At 32.2% G+C, this 22,202-nt stretch overlaps 2 long non-coding RNA genes across 2 annotated transcripts; both read right to left on the reverse strand.

Annotated features, from left to right (window-relative positions):
• Positions 1–655: 655 nt before the first annotated feature.
• LOC143043654 (uncharacterized) lies at positions 656–11,930 on the reverse strand. The gene is made up of 4 exons (XR_012968528.1): positions 11,802–11,930; positions 6,497–7,635; positions 3,544–3,987; positions 656–2,021 (listed from the first exon to the last, which is right to left on the reverse strand). It is a non-coding gene; the product is annotated as an uncharacterized LOC143043654 (long non-coding RNA).
• Positions 11,931–17,293: 5,363 nt separating this feature from the next.
• On the reverse strand, positions 17,294–22,057 carry LOC143043655 (uncharacterized). The gene is made up of 3 exons (XR_012968529.1): positions 21,775–22,057; positions 20,620–20,837; positions 17,294–19,931 (listed from the first exon to the last, which is right to left on the reverse strand). It is a non-coding gene; the product is annotated as an uncharacterized LOC143043655 (long non-coding RNA).
• Between the last annotated feature and the right edge of the window lie 145 nt (positions 22,058–22,202).

Below are 22,202 nucleotides of genomic sequence, written 5' to 3' on the forward strand. Positions count from 1 at the left end.
TTCATTTTTGGTTGAATAATGTCAGGAAATGAGTACTGTATCCATTAAAACCATAAAGTCATTTATAGTTTTGTCATAATATAGTTGTTCTTCATGGAAAAATAGTAATGTCGGAGGGATTTTTCACTTTGTACCATTTTTATTGACTTTCCCTCTGGCATCTTTCACCCTGTTCTCAAATGCAAGTATTGATGGCTGAACAGAGCATACTCAGAACCCCTACGAACAAAAGGATTAAAGACTCAGCGTACAAATGAATAACTCGCATTCAAAGTTTCATTAAATCTGATGCAGGAAATCATCTCTTTAATTGTATATTTCCTTGTTTTTAGGCTTGAGGATCAATCAAGTCAATGTTACCTATATAATCCAACACACTAGGGTACCAGACAAATATGTTGAATTAAGCAGCTGGGTGTCGGAATACTCAGGATTTTTTTCTGCAAGCAAAGGCATATTTTGGGACCATGAAAATGTGTTACAGTAGGATATTGGTATACTCAGGTGTTGGATTAGGCAGGTTACACTGTAATAAGCTTTCGACTTTGTAATTTAAAAATTAAAACAACAAAACAAAAAACATATATGTTTATTCAACATGTAACATTGTAAATTACAACAATTTATAGTGCAGTAAGATAGTATATTACAATGATGTTCATCAATAAAGGCTGTGCAATGTTAAAACTCTATTTGTGTGAAATCTATTATTATTTTAGATATGATTAAGACAATTCCTAAAAGCAAAGCAAGAAACAGTTTTGGATTATTCTCAAAATTCAGTTCATTTTTAATTTCACTAGAAGCTACAATAATATCCTGTGCGCTTACTTTTTCAATATAAATTTCTGGACATAAACCAGCTGGTAAACCCATTACAAACCAAGGCATGTAATTAGAATTGAAATGAAAGTTAAAGTATCTGTACCCCGAAAAATTATCTAATATGTACAGTTGATCAAGACCATACATGTTGTAATATAAAAATAAGTCTATATGGTCTCCTACAACTATCCGATTTGCATTGGAATTATCTGATAGACAGTAACCTATTGTGCGGTAAAAACCAAAAAAAATTGTCACATTACACTTGGTTAATTTTAAAATTTCTGTTGTTTTGAAAATAACTTCCTCTTTCACTCTTAAACCGATACTACCAACTTTCTTATTTCTATCTCTACTAAGTTCGAAATCTCTCTCTCTCATTCCAATCTTTAAGAGTGTGTCGCCACTATTTGACTCGTCAAAATCGATGCTAATCATAGTATTCAAAAATTCATTTGATAGGTACATTTTTAAATTGTTTCCCGGATGTGTGGCATTTAACTTTGTATTTGACATTGTTTTGTTGTCGTCAGAAATGTATAAATTTGGGTGCAATGTATTACGATCAAACCCAACATGATTTGTTACAATTGTCATTGAAACAGTGATTTTGTTCGAATTATAAGCAGCAAAAACAGGCCTAAATGGACTTATCAATTTGGTGAACGAAATCCTATGCAACTCCTTAGTAGTATTTTTCATTGGAAATTTAGCTTGAATTATAATTGCAAAATCAGAAGGTCGATATTGAAGTATAAATCGCGCTTCTTTAAAAAGTGAACTGGTTCCACTTTTGAATATGACCTCACCTGGAAGAAGTATCCCATTATCAGTTTTAAGGCACACACCAAAAGAATTTGGACAGGTAAAAGCACTGACGGAAAACACTGACGGATACAAAAACTCCTTGCTAATGCTGTCATTTGTTAATCCAAATTCAAAAACTGTATATTCAGCATTGTCTTGTACATTGTTTTGTGATCGCAAAGCCATTGGTTGAAATCTTATAGAAAATTCGATAGAACTGCTTTCTTCAAGAGGAAAAGTGGTGTTTGCAAAAACACCTCCATATTTAAATAATCTTCCAGTTGAACCACACGACATATCTTCCAAAGGTTTTGTAGCCAAAGTATGATTATCAGCTGATCGACATGCAAACTGATTTGTATCTCGAGTATCAAACTCAAATTCGGGAGCTGGAAATAATATACTTATGTTAGAATATGTTATTATTATTTTAAAAGAGGGCAATTTTTATAGAATACTACTGCAAAAACTAAAACATCAAAAATTACCAAAGAAAATCTTTGATTTAAAATATAACTAGTGTACATTAACATCTAGATATTGACTGCATTAGAAACGCAATTTCAAGTAAAACTGCCATATTTTTTTAACGACTGGCAAGAGGAAATTTAGAATGTCATGAAAGATATCGTAACGTTGCCAATTACTCATTTCAAATTTTATGCTAAATATACTCCCGAAAGTATGATATTTGACCAGCAAAATCCCTGGTTAGATACACTATAAGTGCTCAGTGACCAACTTGTTTTTTTTATAAATTCATGACAGGAAAATATTAATGCGAGCATGTTTTGGATAACATCGACATATTGAACCAAATTAGGTGCTCCGGTGGTCAAGTGGTCTAAGTAGTTACTACTGTAATCACAGGTCATTCTACTCTAAGGTTGTGAGTGCGAACCTCGCTCGTCCAATTGCAGTCGACTACAATCTTAATTGATTATGTTTGTCAGTTATCCTGTCGAAGGTCGCTGATTTTCTTCGGGCACTCCGGCTTTCACAAGCGGTGCTTGAGAATGGCGTTAAAACACAAAAAATCAATCAATTGAACCAAATTACTAGCAATGAAAGGTAGGAGATTATGTAGATATAAAGTGTATATAGTGTAATTTGCTTTTCAGAAGAATATTTTGACTTAACATTGTTGTACGTAAATGAATTTGGTGTTTGTAGCAGATGTTTGCTAATTTTTTGTTTAAAAAAAAAATATTAACATTTTGTAATTCTTTACGGATTTAATGTGTTAACCTCCAAATTTCTTTTCTTTTGCATTTATCGTTGTGTTGCTGTCGCATTGCAATATACTCTTATTCAAGCAATACAATAATGTTATGTATCATGAGTAATACCAAATGAAATAGTGTTTAAGGAGGTACCTAACACCTGTACTAAAATTAATTTGGCTCGTTTAATTTTTTTAAAATTTTGACAAAGTATTTACTGTTTACAAAATTTAGAATTTTTGAAATACTAAGGCTTTTCTACCTCAGGCATAGATTACCTTAGCTGGATTTGACAAAACTTTTAGGAATTTTGGTTCTCAATGCTCTTCAACGTCGTACTTTATTTGGACTTTTTAATTTTTTCGGATTCGAGCGTCACTGATGAGTCTTTTGTAGACGAAACGCGCATCTGGCGTATATACAAAATTTAGATCTGGTATCTATGATGAGTTTATTTGACCCTTTGGCAAAAATATCAAAAAATCAAAAAAATTGAATCAACCATTTAATCAGAAAAATTACACTGGTTATATAGCAGTTTGACAAACACTCATTTTTATCATTGAGAAGCTTAATAGTCCCTTAAGAACACAGCGTTATTAAAACGTTCTGCTGATTTTACAGAGTTATCTCCCTGTAGTGTTGGGTACCACCTTAAGCATCTCTTTATTTTTATTTTCATACTTACAATTACCATGTTCTAACATTCTAAGTGGTATCAGTGTTATTTCACGTATAACCATGGATATAATAAGAAGCATCATAATATGCCATGATATGTCCCGAAATCTTATCATGTATCCTCAGATTTTCTCTAATTCAAGGTGTTTCCGAACATCAACACGTTCATTGTGACCCAAATCACCCATATTCATCTGTCTGGCATCTTGATTCATGTTTCCACCATGCATTTCATTATGTTGCTCCGCATCAAGCTGTGTATCGTTTGGGTTCTCTTTGTCGTTATTTAGAAGTTGAATCAGAATCAATGGAAGTTTTATAATCACCCAAATTAATGCGATCACATGTAAAACAGATTGTATCGAATAGCTAAAGACAGTTTTTATTTTTTTGAAATTATATTTTTTAAATGTGCTGATTGTATTTCTCAAGTAATTTTGTTGTTTGTTCTCTGTAAATATAAGAAAAGAAAGTGTGCTAAAAGAATGAAAGCACTTTGTTAACTTGATTAAATCATCAATGCTAGATAACTTATACAACATGAACCCCACAAACAAACTTGATTTGATATAGACAAACAGACCGATTACTTTTCTTCCAAAATGTCGTTACAGGGTAAAAAAAAAACCATCAAAATCAAACCAAAACTGAATATGAAAAGTATCTACAATGAAGTCACACAGACAGAGTGAACGAATAACATCATCCTTCTTATTTTTTCTTTCGATTATTACAACACATATTTTAGGCATAATATCAATCTAAAGTTGTATCACAGAGGCACAGAGTTCATATCCGTTCCATACATGCTCCGCAATACTGCACTAATATTAGGTGTTACAAAGTATTGAACGGAACGGATATGTGATCTCTGCGCCGGAGATTGAGGTGATACTACTTCATTTGAAACTGATTTAAAGAAAATGAATATTTCAAAGGAGTGCATTGTCTTTTCCAAAGAACAAATACTGCAAATATCTAATTTGATCTACCTGCAGTATATAGGATGAGTATCAAAGATTTAAAATAAATACGATATGAGGCGGAATTTGTTGATTCATGAAATATGCATTTAACCCCGCTACATCATTTATTTATGTGCCTGTCCCAAGTCAGGAGCCTGTAATTTAGTGGTTGTCGTTTGTTTATGTGTTACATATTTGTTTTTCGTTAATTTTATTTTTTTAATAAATATGACCGTAATTTTTCTCGTTTGAATTGTTTTACATTGTCACATCGGGGCCTTTTATAGCTGACTATGCGGTATGTTTGCGGCCGTACGGTGACCTATAATTGTTAATGTCTGTGTCATTTTTGTCTCTTGTGGACAGTTGTCTCATTGGAAATCATACCACATCTTCTTTTTTTATATTTAAAACATTTACTAAATTATATATAGATCCAAAGATTTGATTAGTAAATGTGGTTGTACCAAAAGTCTTTTTAACTGTCCATGACGTTAAATACTAAATTCCTGTTGATTTTAGTTTCTGATGCATGATTTTTTTATTATTAATAATTGGGTTTTGTTTTGCTTTTAACTGTCAGTAACTGCGAGTACTCTCAAATCGTACTTGTTTGTTAATCTGACCTGTTGATTTTATGTGTAATGCTTTCTTTTGTTATTTAATGTTTACTTATTCAGGGCTATATCTAGTCGATATATCAGCTTTGTGTTTATTTGACTATAAATATTCACCTCTTTGTACTATGAACAAAAACAAATACCTGTGTATATTATTGTATATAGTGGCTTTCTGTTCAAGGTTATTGTTGATTTTTGAAATTGTTTAACATCTCACAGCGGTATACTACTGTTGTTTTTATCTAATTACACCCCTCCCCCTTTTTATTGATTTTGTACTTACATTAATTCATAGATCAAATCAAGTTGTTCAGTGTATGTTCATTTTTGTTAATGTGTCTTTTTGATTGAGTTAGGGAATTTCAATTGATATTTCATAGTGTCTTTCTATTTTGTGATGTTACACTATTGTTTCAGATAAAGGTGAATTAAGATTGGTTTCCCTTATATTTTTTGTTTAAAATTTTCCTTTTTTCTACCCCCCCCCCCCCTTTTCCCCTATATATTTAGGAATAAGATGAGGTTGCCCCATTGTTGTCCATGATTATTTAAACTTATCTTGGAGTCTATATTGTAATAAATAAACACTAAAACATTTACTTGTAAATAGAAGAACTTTTTTTAACTTAAAAGGGGGAAAATTCCTTATATTTTGAACACCTTTTCTAAAAGAGGGTCCCCTTACTACTGACGGTGAGATTTTTTTTTCTTTAAGATATATAGGCTATTTTTGTCTGCTTAAATCAAATATGTAATTTTAAAAAAATTGCATCATTGACTTTTTCCGTAAAATTTGGTACAAATAATCTTCATATTTAATCAAACCGAATTTCATTTTCAAAAGGAGGGTCCGTGAACTCGTTCAAAAGTTAAATCAGTTTAAATAATAAAAATCAGTCGACAAATGCATCTTTCCCCGATATGTCACAGTTTGACGTCGCGAAAATTTTTTTTACGTTATCAACGTCATTACCTCCACTGTAACTGTATGCCCTTTAAAACGATAAAGCCCTGCTGTATTTTTTGCACCGATCCTAAGTCAGGATTCTGATGTTCATTTGTTGTCGTTTGTTGATGTGGTTCATAAGTTTTCTCGTTTATTATATAGATTAGACCGTTGGCTTCACACTAGTAATTTTATTGGCCCTTTATAGCTTATTGTTCGATGTGAGCCATGGTTCAGCGTTGAAGACCGTGCTTTGACCTATACTTTACTTTTACAAATTGTGAGTTGGATGGACGGAGAGTTGTCTCATTGACACTCATACCACATCTTCTAACTATTTTGATAAAAGTGACTTGTGCTAATTAGATGGAATGATAAGTTATCTGCAAGTTGATGACTATAAAACAAATATATTAATAAAAAAACTACCTTTAGTCAGTTTCATCAACAGTTCGTTATCTTCCTCTTCAGACGCGTATTCCATATTTTCAACATTTATGTCGAACATATCAAACAGATCAAAGTGATCAACATCTATGTTCTCCTCAACATCATTTTCTCCACGTGTTAAATCTGCAACTGGGGTATCTAAGTACATGTTCAAATGAGCCTCTACCGACTGATGGACGTTCAGAAGCGATCTCATACTTTTACGGTTAATCAGTTGTTCAGAGTGGTTACAATATTCTGTAGCATTTTTCAGAAAACTGTCTAAACTTTCTTTTCTTGCTCTATCTTTTGATTCTTTCTGTTTAAAGGCAACGTTGTATCTATCTACAAGTTTTTGTCTTTTGTTTTCTAAAATTTTAATACCCCTGTTGAAAATTGCTTCAACATTTCTAAGAAATTCCGTCTTTTCATCTTGTAACGTACTGTCTTGAACGTTGAGCATTGTCGCTTCGACTTCTGATATTCGTCTTCGAAGAGATTTAACGTCTTTTCCTAATTTTATTTTCTTCTTTTTGAAAGCTTCTTCGATGTCTTCAAGTTCATGCTTACTTGGGTCTCTATGTTCAGCTATAACACACGATGGGCAAAGTAAACTTTGACAATTCGGAGAGTTACAGAAATGTTTAAGTTTTGCCCTTTCATGTTGAGGATTCAGACACACATCAAGATCTTCTTCTCGAAATGTCTCATGTGTGTTTATAATTGCGCTTTGCATCTTGTATTCTGTTTCGTGTAGACAGCGACAAATCTAACAGAGATTGATTTTACACTGTTGACATTTGTCGGTTAGATCAACGGTATTTCCATATGGTTAAAATTGTTTGAAAGAATTTAGATTGGAGTGAGCCTGCGAAAACTATTATAAATCCCGTCTGGTGATATCCTTTGAAGATCTAAATGTACATTTGTCTTCAGTTTATGAACAGTGTTACAGGTCGGACAATTAATGGTGTCCTTCTATAGACCGAGCTTGTTTAAACATTCTGAGCAAAATGAATAATTCCCTGGGTATACGCTTATCTTTGTCAAACAAATTGCGCATATGTTTCACTCCAAATATCGACGTTCCAATTCAGTAATTAGATTCACAGCATTTTTCGTAACCAACTTACTTCATTCTGAAAGAATCACAGTATTTCGTTTGTTTTATTAAAAAAAAAAATTACGTTATAACAGTAAAGCTTCATAAGATATCCAGAACAAGAATATGTGTTCATACTGCACCATGCCCTGCTCACACTATCCCATATCTTGTAAACCAAGAAATCAGGTTTAAACATTGACTGGTATATAATTAAGTTCCATACATAATGAATATGTCCACTATGTGTTATTTTGATATGAACACAAATAAAATTGAAAAAGGAAATGGGGAATGTGTCAAAGAAACAACAATTCGACCAGAGAGAAGACAACAGCTGAAGGCTACCAATGGGTCTTCAATGCAGCGAGAAACTCCCGCAACCGGAGGAGTCGTTCAGCTGGCCCCTAAAAACAAATATGTAACTAGATCAATGATGATGGACGTCATAATAAACTCCACATTATTCACTAAAAAACTAAAATTAAAAATCATACAAGACTAACAAAGGCCAGAGGCTCCTGACATTGGTCAGGCGCAAAAATGCGGCGGGGTTAAATATGTTGTTTTATATATCCAAACCCTCCCCCTTACCTCTAGCCAATGTAGAAAAATAAACGCACAACAAAACGCACAGTAAAACTCAGTCTAAGAGAAGTCCGAGTCCGATGTCCGAATAGGTAAATGACAAAATGACAATAACACATCAATTGACAAAGGATTACTCGCAGTTACTGGCATGCCTGCTCCAGACCTCAATTTAACTGATTGAAAGATTATGTCCTCATTATATGAATATCAAGCACAATTCCTCCCTTTAGGGGATTAGTATTATATCATTATAAAATATACGAGATGAACATCAACCGTGTCATGCCAACAACTGGTTTTAGAATAAATATCTTTAATTCCGATGCAAAGACCCTATAAGTGAATCAATATTAAAGCCAAAATATGTAATCTTTAATGATCAGTATCGTAACTTTATACCTTCTTAATAATTCTTTTAAAGGTTTTGTTAGCTTTTGATGAGAATACTGTGGATTAATTTCTTTTTCGTAGGTATCAATTTTGGTGGATTGAGGAAAACTTGCACTTTCGTGGATATTTGATTTCGTGCCAATCTCTGCATACAAAGCCTACAAATAATTTGCAATTCGTTGAACATGCACATTCGTGGTTCACCACATGAAATCCACGAAAATTGGTATACAACGAATAATAATCAAAACACAGTACTGACATTTTTGTGTTTTGTAAAGAATATAACCATAAAAGATTTGATTTGAAACACCTGAACGTATATGATGTCTAAATGTCGAGATATATTTACGAATGATGTCCGTGTACCAATGATACAATTTAGTAAATGTATAGTTAACTACTTGAACCCTGAACATAAACTAGTATCTGATACTGAAGGGGTGAGTGGAATAACAATTGAACGGACGGACCAGAAAGCATTATACTTTCTACCTCGGATACGTGCAATGCTTATATAACTGTGAGTTTAATTCCCGATTCTGTACATGTTATGCTGTAAAAAATGATCACATTATTGAAAGTTTTATTTTCCAAATTCTTTTCAAGGAATCATACACTGTTTAATGATTTTGTGAGTTAAGGATAATTACGTATTTAAAGTGCTATTAAGTTCATTACAGATACATTCTGAGGGCGAATTAGTTCAATTGTTGCAACTGTTTGTAAAGAGTTTGTAACCTGGTGTCATACACACATACGTACACATGGTTCATACATAACATTGAAATGAAAGACGTTATTAATAATTTTATCGGACCATTTTGCTTGTTTTTAGCTTTCGTAGTGAATGATGTTGTAGAATTAGCTTTTCTATGCACATGTTAAGTTAAGACAATTGAAATAACCAAAGCTTGAACTATATACACTACAAACAGGTAAAGGTTTGAAATGGCATATATCTGTACTCGACTGTACTGATTTTGACTCATCCAGTTTGAATTGGTCTGAAATACTTGATAATACTCGACTGTAGTCGGAACCATACTCAATAGTCTGAACTTATACTCGACTTTCACTCAACCACTACTTAACCATTTATTACGCGTATAAACCATATTTTACTTAGTCTGAACCATGCTCGACCTAGTCTTTACCATGCTCGACCTAGTCTTAACCATGGTCGACATAATCTTAACCATGGTCGACCTAGTCTGACCCTACAGGTGTGAGCTTATCAATGAGTTTTCCCCAAGCAGGAGGTATTCGTTTATATATATATATACATATATATATTAATTTCTTAAAATTGTAACCCTTTTTGATATATATTATATATAATTTCTCTAATTCTTCGTCAATTTATCCCTTTCTGCACCCATTGTATATAAAAAAAATTAACCAACATGTGGTTCGTTTGATCTCAGTTCTTCATTGATTAAAATCCGATTATGACATCGAAATTTCATGTTTTTCTCTGAATGTCCTATTGTGACGGCATGAAAAAAGGCGACCATGCCTGATGACGTCACATAGAAAGAACACATCTTTTTGCAGATCTTTCGAAAAGATGGAATACGTTTTCCTGCATATTGTTTGAAAATCATTAGAGAAACAGATTCTACCACCAAATCTCGTGTAATACGATATTTATCCACTCTCGACAGTTAAATTTTAAATATTTAAAACGCTCGGCGAGCCTCACGTTTTAAATTTTAGAATTTAAATGTATCGAGTAGATAAATATCTTATCACACTCGATGCAGTGGTAGAATCTATATATATCCCTAATTTTCATAAAAGATATATTTTTGATATAAGGTTTAACAATTTTAGTGATTTTGTTGGCTGTTGTTACCTCATTAAAATGGTAATTATATAATTATTATTTGTAACCGTGAAACATATGTAGTTTTTATTTAGAAATTTAGGAAAATTAGGTTTAAAAAAACACATGCCAAACAAAAAACACCTTAAAAAGGTTTTATTACGCTCAGTATACATGTAAGTGTGGTTTTAATGTAAAAGTTTAAAATTAATACAATTATATTATTATATAAAAAAAAATTGATTTAACTATCTCTTTTTCACAAATATGAGAATCAATGTAAGGATGTAAAAATCTGATTTTATAAACAAGTATATATGTATTTCATTGTGGCTGTTGTCATCTTAGTTATACAGAAATTTATTTTAAAAGTTTAAGTTAAAAAAAAAAAGCAGTGGTTATTTGGTCAGACTGATCGAGTACTGTTCAGACCTTTGGTCGAGTATGGTTTTAGCAGACAGAATAGGTCAAGTACAGGCCGAGAACGGGGTAAGAGATTTTCAGACTAGTCGGTCAGTAGTTCATACTATTTTCAATGACAAAGATAAGGGTCAAGTAAAAATCAGTACAGACCCATTCAGAGTGGTTGAGTAAAAATCAGTACAGGTGAGAAAGATCGATATAGAAAATTTAAGACTTTTTTACTGGTTTGTAGTGAAAATAAAAAAAAAATCTGGGAACACATTCGAGTTTGTTCAATTGAGTAATAACTCAAGGAAATATCTGTGTCGATGATGTGCACAAACGGGATGAAAATTAAAATTCACGTCTAGCTATAATCAATATTTTGTTTTTATTGAAACGAATTGGCATAACAAAGATTTATCAATATTTAGAGAATAGGAAGCACAAGTTGAATTTGTCTTATTTTAAAGCCTAGCCATATCATTCTTAATATATCAAACAGATTGAATTAAACAGTATCATGAGTATTGTTAGTCATGTTAGTCCCACTATTGACCTATGTGTAAACCATGTAAATGCTAATAAAAGAATACAACAAAACAGATGTGATCAGGTTTGAAAATATCCTTATTGTATTTTTCAGTCAATGCAATCATTGTACTTTTAAACTATGAACTAGTATGTGGTTTGTTTAGTTTTATCATTTACTGCATTGTTTCTTAAAGTAGGTGAACTGAATACAAATTACACTGGCACCGCTTTCGAGGAACATGTAATCTTCTTGAAATAATAATTCTTAATTATTTAATTAATATAAATGGCACAGATTCTCGAGACACCATTGATGTGCTTTATCCGGGAATAAACATAAATGAATTGCATTTGAGGTGCAGTTGTACTTGCATACACATGATACAGTGACATAGTTCTTTTGTGGGTTTTAAAAAAGACAGAAATTATATATAGGTGTAATGAAAAAACAAACTAACCTTTGGTAATTCTGACAATAAAAGTGTATCCACCTCACATGCTACCTGTGTAGATCTATATTTAGTGATAAACTTAATTCTCTCTCTTTCTGTTTACATCACACGAATGTTGTCGTTAGAAGTTTAAATACATGATTGTCAAGGGTGTTTCCAACAATGAATTATTTTGTGTCCTGTATGCGTATTTTCAATGGGAACGAAGAACTCATATGCATAACAATTATCATCATACTCTTTTACAGATAAACAAGATCTTACCTGTTAGTTGCTATGTATTTCTTTTAGTATTAGTATCATATTTCAAAATCGATTTGATTTGTGTACACGACATATTTTGACTACGCTTTGATTGAATAATTAAATTGAATAGCTAAATTTTACTTCCTCTTAAATGTTATTTTGGCGGAATTTTCAATTAAAGATCGCACCAAAACATGAGGTAATGTACGTTTTTGATAACAAATTTAAGTATAATGATAGCAACGTTGACCGTTATGGAATAACACGTTTTACAGATGATATCTGATATGTTTCTTATGTCGAAACTACAATCCCCTTCTCTTTTCACGAATGTGACCTACCGAATTAGACTATTTACCGTTTGTTTAATAACATAAGTTAAACAACGGGTTTCACATGTGGAACAGGATCTGCGTATCCTTCCGGAGCTCCTCAGATAACCCCAAGTTAATGGTGGAGTTCGTGTTACTTAGTCTTTAGTTTTCTATGTTGTGTCTTGTGTACTATTATTTGTCTGTTGCTCTTTTTCGGTTTTAGCCATATGGCGTTGTCACTTTATTTAGTCTGTCACGTTGTAATCTTTCGACCCTCCTTTGAATAGCATAGTTACGAGAGTTCATATACTAAAGGGGATGCTATTGTTTTGTATTTTTTTCACGACTAAGAAAAATCATAAAATTGATCGATTTTCAACTCCAATTGTATCTTAATTGTTTTCGATTTATCAGAGGTCAGAGAACATGCTAGATTACAGTCTCATATGTTAACATTCCTTTTGTTTGCAACGTTTTTTATTTCTTATATAATAACATTGGTCATATAAATACTTGAATATTTCTGCTGTTGTTTTTTCTATGGTCGGGTTGTTGTCTCTTTGACACATTCCTCTGCTGGTGGACTATTATTCCCCGAGGGTATCACCAGCCCAGTAGCCAGTACTTCGGTACTGGCATGAAAATAAGGATTTTTTGTGTTATTAAAATTTGCTGTTACAAAATATTAGAAATCATTATAAATTAAGGAATGTATCTCCCTCATGCAAAGCTCTGATTCCTTTCACGGATTTGGCTATACTTTTTGGACCTTTTGCATTATAGCTCTTCATCTTTTATATAAGCTTTGGATTTCAAAAATTTTGGCCACGAGCATCACTGAAGAGACATGTATTGTCAAAATGCGCATCTGGTGCAAGAAAATTGGTACCGTTCATTTTATTACTACCACTGGGTAGATGCCTCTGCTGGTGGACTATTAAGTCTCCGAGGGTATCACCAGCCCAGTAGCCAGTACTTCGGTACTGGCATGAAAATAAGGATTTTTTGTGTTATTAAAATTTGCTGTTACAAAATATTAGAAATCATTATAAATTAAGGAATGTATCTCCCTCATGCAAAGCTCTGATTCCTTTCACGGATTTGGCTATACGTTTTGGACCTTTTGCATTATAGCTCTTCATCTTTTATATAAGCTTTGGATTTCAAAAATTTTGGCCACGAGCATCACTGAAGAGACATGTATTGTCGAAATGCGCATCTGGTGCAAGAAAATTGGTACCGTTCATTTTATTACTACCACTGGGTAGATGCCTCTGCTGGTGGACTATTAGTCCCCGAGGGTATCACCAGCCCAGTAGCCAGTACTCCGGTACTGGTCATGAAAATAAGGATTTTTTGTGTTATTAAAATTTGCTGTTACAAAATATTAGAAATCATTATAAATTAAGGAATGTATCTCCCTCATGCAAAGCTCTGATTTCTTTCACGGATTTGGCTATACTTTTTGGACCTTTTGCATTATAGCTCTTCATCTTTTATATAAGCTTTGGATTTCAAAAATTTTGGCCACGAGCATCACTGAAGAGACATGTATTGTCGAAATATCACCTTTGAAAATTTTATGGACGCCACCAAGAGTTGCTTGACTATTATGGAATAACCGTTTCACAGGTGATATCGAATATGTTCCTTATGTCGTAACTAAAATCCCATTCCTTTTACACGAATGTGACCTACTGCATTGGACTATTTATCCCGTTTGTTATAACATGAGCAACACGTCGGCCGGTGCCACATGTCGAGCAAATTTTTAATATGTTTACCCTTCCTGAGCACCTAAGATCACCCCCAGTTTTTGGTGGGGCTTGTGTTGTTTAGTTATTAGTTTTCTATATTGTGTCTTGTTTATAATTATTTGTCTGTTTATCTTTCACTGTTTTAGCCATGGACTGTCCCTCTGGTATCTTTCGTTCCTCTTTTACATTCATATGGGCTGGTTTTTTCCACATTAAAATACACATGCACCAGGTACTAACATCATTAATTCATTTGCTTATCTTTCGTGTTTTGTCGAAAATTAAAGTGTCCTCACTTTTGTTTAGTCTTAATATTTGAATATATCTTTCATTTGATGATGATACATAACATATTTTATGAAGATACGGATTTGTTTGTGTTATTAAAATTTGTAGTTACAAAATGTTAGAAATTATTATAAATTAAGCAATATATCTCCCTCATGCAAAGCTCTGATTCCTTTTACGGATTTGGCTATACTTTTTGGACCTTTTGGATTATAGCTCTTCATCTTTTATATAAGCTTTGGATTTCAAATATATTGGCCACGAGCATTACTGAAGAGACATGTATTGTCGAAATGCGCATCTGGTTCAAGAAAATTGGTACCGTTCATTTTATTCCATTCTCAATTTTATTGAAACACACTACCATTAACCGCATGATGTATTTTGTTACAATTTGTTTTATGGGGTCAATAAAGAATACAGTTTCGCGTTATCTTTACGTCAAATTATCAATTGTAGGTATAATCAACATGTTCAATTGGTTTTATGAGGCCAATAAAGAAAATAGTTTCGCGTTAACATAGTTTTACAGATAATGATAAGAATACGGTAAAAAGCTTTTTTTTCAAATAGTAAAATTAAGATCATGTTTAGTTATTGAAACGTGCCAAAGCTAAATGTAAGAACAATTTACTATTTTGAAAAATCCTTTCGCGCCAAATTTTTTATCGCCTACACATAAAAACAAGGAGATCCACTTTTCCTTTTTTCTTTGCATTCTCTTGTTCTAATATCTATATACTAACAGCTTATAACATTTATGAAATTTAGCCCTCAATGCTCTCCAACTTCGTACTGTATTTGTCGCTGTTAAGGATTTTTTTTTACGAAACGCGCGTCTGGCGTAAATATAAAATTGAATCCTGGTATCTTTGATGAGTTTATTTATTCGTAAAGGCAGCAGAAGAATCAACGTTGAAAACACCAAGTAATATACAAAATATATAGATGTAAACACTGAAACAAGTGTATCCAGATATTTCTCCAGTGGAGACAGTTAAATTTTAATATTTTAAGCTTGAGGCTTGTCGAGCTTTGTATTGAATAAAACTGTTGATAGTAGAGGCATATCGTAATACACGAGTTATAGCAGTGGAATCTGTTTCTCTAATCCTTTCTTTTCAAAGATATGGATGGCATGGTAATTTTTTTTCGGTACGTCACAATACGAAATTTCAGAAGAAATCGAGACAATTTGATTTCACTACTGATGAAAAATTTAGTTCTCACACTGCCCAAGAAATTTAAAATAGAACAAATTTGAATGAAGTCAACAATAGTATACCGATGTTTAAAAGTCATCAATCAATTGACAGAAAACAAACCTTGGTAACAAACCAAAACCGAGGGAAAAACATCAACTATAAGAGGAAAACAATTGAATCACAGGAACACAGAATTGCAACAAAAACAGACGCCAACACACATAGAAACGACTTTTTTTTATAACAACTACCACATTTCTAACTCGGTAAAGGAACAAATGGTGGCTTGAACCTAGTTTAATGTCACTCCAAACATCCAGCTTTATGACATGGTAAAACAAAAACGTGTCCATCGTACACGGATGCTCCAATCGCACCATCATTTTAAAGGTTCCATGGACCCTGAAATTGGAGTCAAAACTCTAATTTGGAATTCAAATTAGAAAGATCATATCTTTGGGAACAAGTTAGAAGTTGATAAGACCTCAACTTCATCAAAAACCACCTTGACCAAAAACTTTAACATAAAGCGGTACGAACGAACGAACGAACGGACGGACGAACATACGGAAGGAAAAACAAACGGACTCACATACCAGTAAGCATAATGCCCATAAATAGGGAATAACATATTGCTAGTATGATAGCCCTACGTGACCGAAATACTAGTACAAAAAAATATTCATTCGAGAGAAACGCACAATAAAAAAAATACAATAGTCGACACAAGATGCAAACCTCGGAACTACAACGAACATTTTCAATCAATTAAAGACACCACTGGATATTAGAATCAGTGAGGCTCATACGTAACTAATATAAAATCTTGAACGTTATACATACGTAACTTATATAAATCTTGAACTTTATAGGTGTCAGACCACCAATTACTCCCTCCAATTTAGAACGTATGTAAAAGTAGTCCTACTCTAACACAAAATAGTGCTTTTGATGTCATTGTTTACCTAAACTAACCCACAAATTTGCAGAAATGAAACTTTTGGTGAAAGGGAAATATATTTAGACCATTTTGAGCCAAGATTCACTTGTCTATGAGTTTGCATTAAAAATTCAGGATTAATGCGCTACATAGTACACTAATTTAAGATTTCCAGAAAACCGGGAGTTATTTTGGTAGTACCTGTCTTTTCAAGATCAGAAATTTGTTACAAGACTTTAAACATTGGTTGAAAATTGGCATGTAGAAAGGTGACACATGTACAATTTAGGATATACCTGGTTTCCTTGAAGTTAAACTTAAGGTAAAATATTTAGAAAGCTGTGAAAATTGCAAAATTTGGTTGAACAGATAGGGATTTTTAATTGGTGGTCTGACACCTTTATACATATGTAACTAATATATATAAATAACGAGCTTTATACATACGTAATTAATATAAAATCTCTATCTTTATACGATTATTTTTCCAATACTTCTCCAGACAATAAGCATGACAGTGGAAAGTCAATTTTATAAATATGTGGGACTACAAACGATTTGACATAACAGATTATCCAAACCAAGCCATAACAAAAACATGAAAAATAAATACATGAATGTTGGATGAACAAAATACCAAAAGACGTCATCAATTCACACTCGGTCTAACCGTCATTTTCGTCATATAAACAAAAAGTAGAGAAAATATAGTTAATATTTAAAAGTTGGTGTGTACACTTTTTATTCATAAACAAAATCCAAAAAGTATTCACATTGCAAGAATCTACATAGTTTGTCATCTTGAAACCAACAATGTATCAAGTTTGATATTTTAAAAAATAATGTTATAACATCATTAATACTCCCTTAAGGGGGTTCGCGGGTCTAAATCATTTATATAGGATTTCTCTATATTTTTCTATAAATGAACTTTATCTTATAGTAAATAGAAAATTAAAATAAAAAAGTGGGGTCACCGTTCATTTGCGCTCACAATCTGCCTTCGAAAGAAGCATACATTTTTGTAAAGGTGGTTGAAGTAATAGGAGAAATAAAGGTAATATCGAAATAAAAAAAGAAATTTATTACAGAAATCGTTCAAATTTTACAATAATTTAGTTTAAGTACAGCTTATATGGAAATTATATTAAAAAATATATGTCACCGATGAGTTAAAAAAGATATTTCAATTTTAAAGCCAAAAAAGGGAATTTTTCCACCAAACGGAGATAATTTGGAACTTTTTCCATGATGTACACATTTTAAATGTCATCTGGGGCCAACACGAATTGATTGTTTTGAATGATTTTTGTACCATATGATAAAGTAACAACTATAAAAGGTAATAAATAAAATTTGTAGTGAAAAACAAATGTTTAATTTTTTCTGAAATTTTTATACCCTCGAGCCTCCTTAATTACAATTATTAATTTTTCTATCTAATGTCATAAAATCAGCAACACTTTTAAGTGACCTGTCAGCTGTCTCTGGTTCACGTCACTGGTTGTTACATACTCATATTGATTGTAAAGTCTGGGAAAATGTTCACTAACATTATTCAAATCGTACAAGAGATATAAAACAAGTGTCAAAATAATAAAAGACAGTTAGAAACAGTTCATCGGAAGAGCAAAATTGACATCTTTTGATCAAAAATTGTTTTCTTAAACCTTTTGTTGTAAAGGAAAATGTTTTTAATTTTTTAAAACGCTTGTTTTTTTTATAAGATATACAATTATTGCAAAAACAGATAGTGAACATTCTGTTGAAAAACTATTCGAATATTCATAAGTTTTGCTTTTAATGACCTTTCCAGTTGCAAGATTTTAAATGTTTCGATTAAAGCGTTCCTAATGATGTAAGTGTACCGGATTCGGACCTACCAAATAATTCAAAAGATTTTTCTTTACTTCACTAAACACGTCTAATTACTAGGTTCCAAAGGTCGATCGAAATGTACATGTTTTAGTTGATAAACATGTAAGTAATTATTCAATCTTATATAGAATTTTTCGAAACATGTATGTAGTATCTCTGTTTACGGTTCTTTCCATAAATTTATTATTATACTCAATAATATTTATCATCCATACATTGCCTAGAGAATGTCAAGACTAATCATTTCAATTAATTGTATAATTTAACAATCAAATATATGTATCTACTTTAGTCGTTTCAATTTGGAACAGTTAACAAAAGTAAAAGTACTCCTAATATTAGTCCGAAAATTATTCTGTTCACGTTGATGAGTTCCGTATGTTTGATAGAAGATACAATTATATCCTTTGCATTAATTTTTTCAATAAAAAATGTAGAAGCCAGTTTGTTGAACGGCTCAAATTTAAAACTTAGATAGCTGTATCCCCAAAAAAAATTACGTATGTACATTTCAATAATACCATCTTTGTTGTAATGTAAAAACAAGCTGAGTTGGTTTCCTAAATAAATCTTATTTGTATCAGCGTTTGAAAGACAAGAACAAGTTGTTCTATACACAACATTCTTGAAACATTGTAAAAGGGGTGTTACTTTTCGAAATCCATCTTTTTGTTGCACAATCCCGATCTTAAAAAAAATATCTCCATCATTTGTCTCGAAAAGAATGTCAATCTTTGTTTGGATCGCATTTGAGTTTACAAACTTTTTAGGACGTGTAAATATAACCGGAGTTCTAGAACTATTGCTTTGAAATGTGTCACTGAGCTTTGCATTAGACACTTTTCTATTTTCGTCAGAAATGTATAAATCTTGATGCAATGTGTTACGATCAAATACAACCCCATTTGTTTCCATCGTTATTGAAACGGTTATTAAATCAGATTTATACACAGCGAAGACCGGCTTCAATGGACGTATAAAGTTCACGTTCTTAACTGTATGCATAATGGTCGTAGCATTATTTTTTTGAGATTTGGATAGGAATAAAACTGATGAATCAAATGGTCGATAGGTAAGCATAAATCTCGCGTCAAAACAATATGGTCTGGTTTCACATTTAATTATGTCTGTACTATCAAGCAAAACTGTATTGCCAATCAAAAGATAGATGTTAGACTTATGTTGAGAGATAAATGCTCTGACAGACAAAGTTGATGGAAATAATAGCTTAGTGCTGATGGTGTCATTTGTTAGTCCGAATTCAAACATAAGTACTTCACCGTATTCCTGTAGTTGCAAATTTGGTTCATGAAATCTTATCGAAAATTCTATTGAACTTTCTTTTTTTGGAGAAAAAGACGAGTTTGAAAAACCACCTTGAAATTTAAAGAGCCTTCTTCTCGAACCACACAACATACGTTCTGATGGCACAGTAGCTACAGTCTGATTATCAGCTGATCTGCATGTAAACTGGCTTCCCACTTGAGTGTCAAACTTCAGTTCCGTGACTATAATAGAAAATAGTAGCATATATAATATAAGTAATCTCACATATATAAACAAGTTAAGTTTAAAATAATAATAAAAGGTATCAGCAGGCCACTTCTTTCTTTTTTAGCTGAAAAATTAAAAGAATATCATAAATCTACCAAATATCATCAGGTGAATGTTCACAAGACATACGTTAATATGTAGGAGATAACCGTGCTGTATTTTAAGCATAACCTCTGCAACTCTTAGATTTTACTATCTAGAATTGAGTTTACTTTACGACGCCCAGCGGAGCAAAGTAAATGGTGTTTTCGACAATAAAATCAAGAATACCATGCTTATAATTAATAAAGACAATTTCAATTTTATATAAACATGCAGTTGCAAGTAATGGAAATGCTATTCCTCCTAAGTGTAACATATATATTACATGTCCAAAGTTTTTCAGTTTTTGTCATAAAATTGTCTGTTCGTTTTATGAGTTTGAATACTCCTTCTGTATATTTTGACTCACTTTTACAGATGTATAGATTTTTTTTCACCAAAAATAATCTTGTATGTTATCACTCACATATTATGTCCGAGCGAGCATTTGAAACGGATTAGTTTTGTTCAGTAGGTGAGTGAAAGCAAATTAATATGTAATATTTTATGATACATAATTCAATCATGCATATCCGTATTGTATATATAATATATACTTACGTTTACCATGTTCTCGTATATCAAGTGGTATAAGTGCTATTTCTAGTATAACCAGGAACACAATTAATAGCAACAGAATGGGCCATACTACTATTGTTTTAATATCGTTACAGTATTCTTGGTTGTTTTCATCGTCATGGTGCTAGTTGCTACAGGTAGGAAGATATTTTTTCCATATGCGTGTATCGTATTTTCCAAATGAATGTCTTGGTGATTCCCTGTAAGTATTACAAAAATGGACTAAATACCAAATAACACGAATTCAAAATAACACTAATTAAATGAATTGGTAGGCAGCATTTTTTCAAACTCATCACAACCTTTCAAAATCAAAAACGTTTACGTGAAAGATTATAAGGTACAAAGTCGTCTTGATTAATTTTTGTTTATTTCAGAAAGCATTTTTTGAGTTATGAAAAAACAAAAATACTAAAATTACATAAGGCAAAAGAGGTGATTACTTTGCATTTATTTTCACCTCCTCAGCTTGTTTGGAAAAACTAGCAAAAGGAAGTGGACATTTAACTCTCAGTTATGTAGAAATGCATATTATATACAAATGATTAAACCATGCATTAAGGATACCACTTTAAAATATCATCTGTCAGGTGATATGACTGGTTTTGGTTTTGTTCTCATGCAATGTTCAATCATTTTTTTATATATTGAAAATAAGTTTTGCGTCTGGCAAACAATTATCTTTTTACAGCATCGATAAATCCAAGGAGGAAAACACTTTACTCTCAAACTTGAAAACTTATATTTTGAAAATGTTATGAATCATTCTCCGTATGAAGAGGTACAAAGTTCTTTATTGAAAACAAAAGTCTTGAACAAGAAATGTCGACAAAATAAGGATGGGGGCTTACTGCTTAGATATCTTGCTATCTGGCATGAGAATGTTGAAAAGTGTTCACATTTGGTTTATGAAAATAGGAAAGTAAAATTTGATAAAGGAAACAATGCCAGAACTAATAGATGAAAAGGTTTACATATTTAAAACCACACCTGGTCTGAAACATAAAAGATTGAACTGGATATTTTGATGGGAGATCATAAAAAGAATGTTCCTTCGAGTTGTATACAGATTTCGTTATACTGCTTATCTTACAGTGCATCTTTAAATGAAATTCAACTAAACATATTTGTATTTACCTATACCCTGATTCACTAACAGTATCTCATCCTGGTGCCTTTGATAACTATTAACTTCATCTCCCTCGTGGTTTTTCTGACTGTTTACGCTTCTCTCGAGCAATCGAAGACTATCATCAAGAAACGTTTTCAACTCCAAATCAATTTCGCCTTCAGTTGAGTAAACTTGGGTATTTAAGTACAGCTTCAATTGACCATCTACTATTGGATGGACGTTCAAAAAGGAGCTAATACTATTGCAGTTAATTAATTGTTCAGAAAGGCTACAACATTCACTTGCATTTTTAAGAAATCTACTTAATTAATATTTTCTTGTAACTAGTTTTGATTCTATTCTTTGGAAAGCAATATCATATTGATCAAGAAGTCTTTTGATATTTCTATCATATATTGGGTATACGTTTCTGTGGAACTTATCCCCTTCCTCT

The sequence above is a fragment of the Mytilus galloprovincialis genome, chromosome 8 (genome assembly GCF_965363235.1).
Source record: "Mytilus galloprovincialis chromosome 8, xbMytGall1.hap1.1, whole genome shotgun sequence".
Classification (NCBI taxonomy): Eukaryota; Metazoa; Mollusca; class Bivalvia; order Mytilida; family Mytilidae; genus Mytilus; species Mytilus galloprovincialis.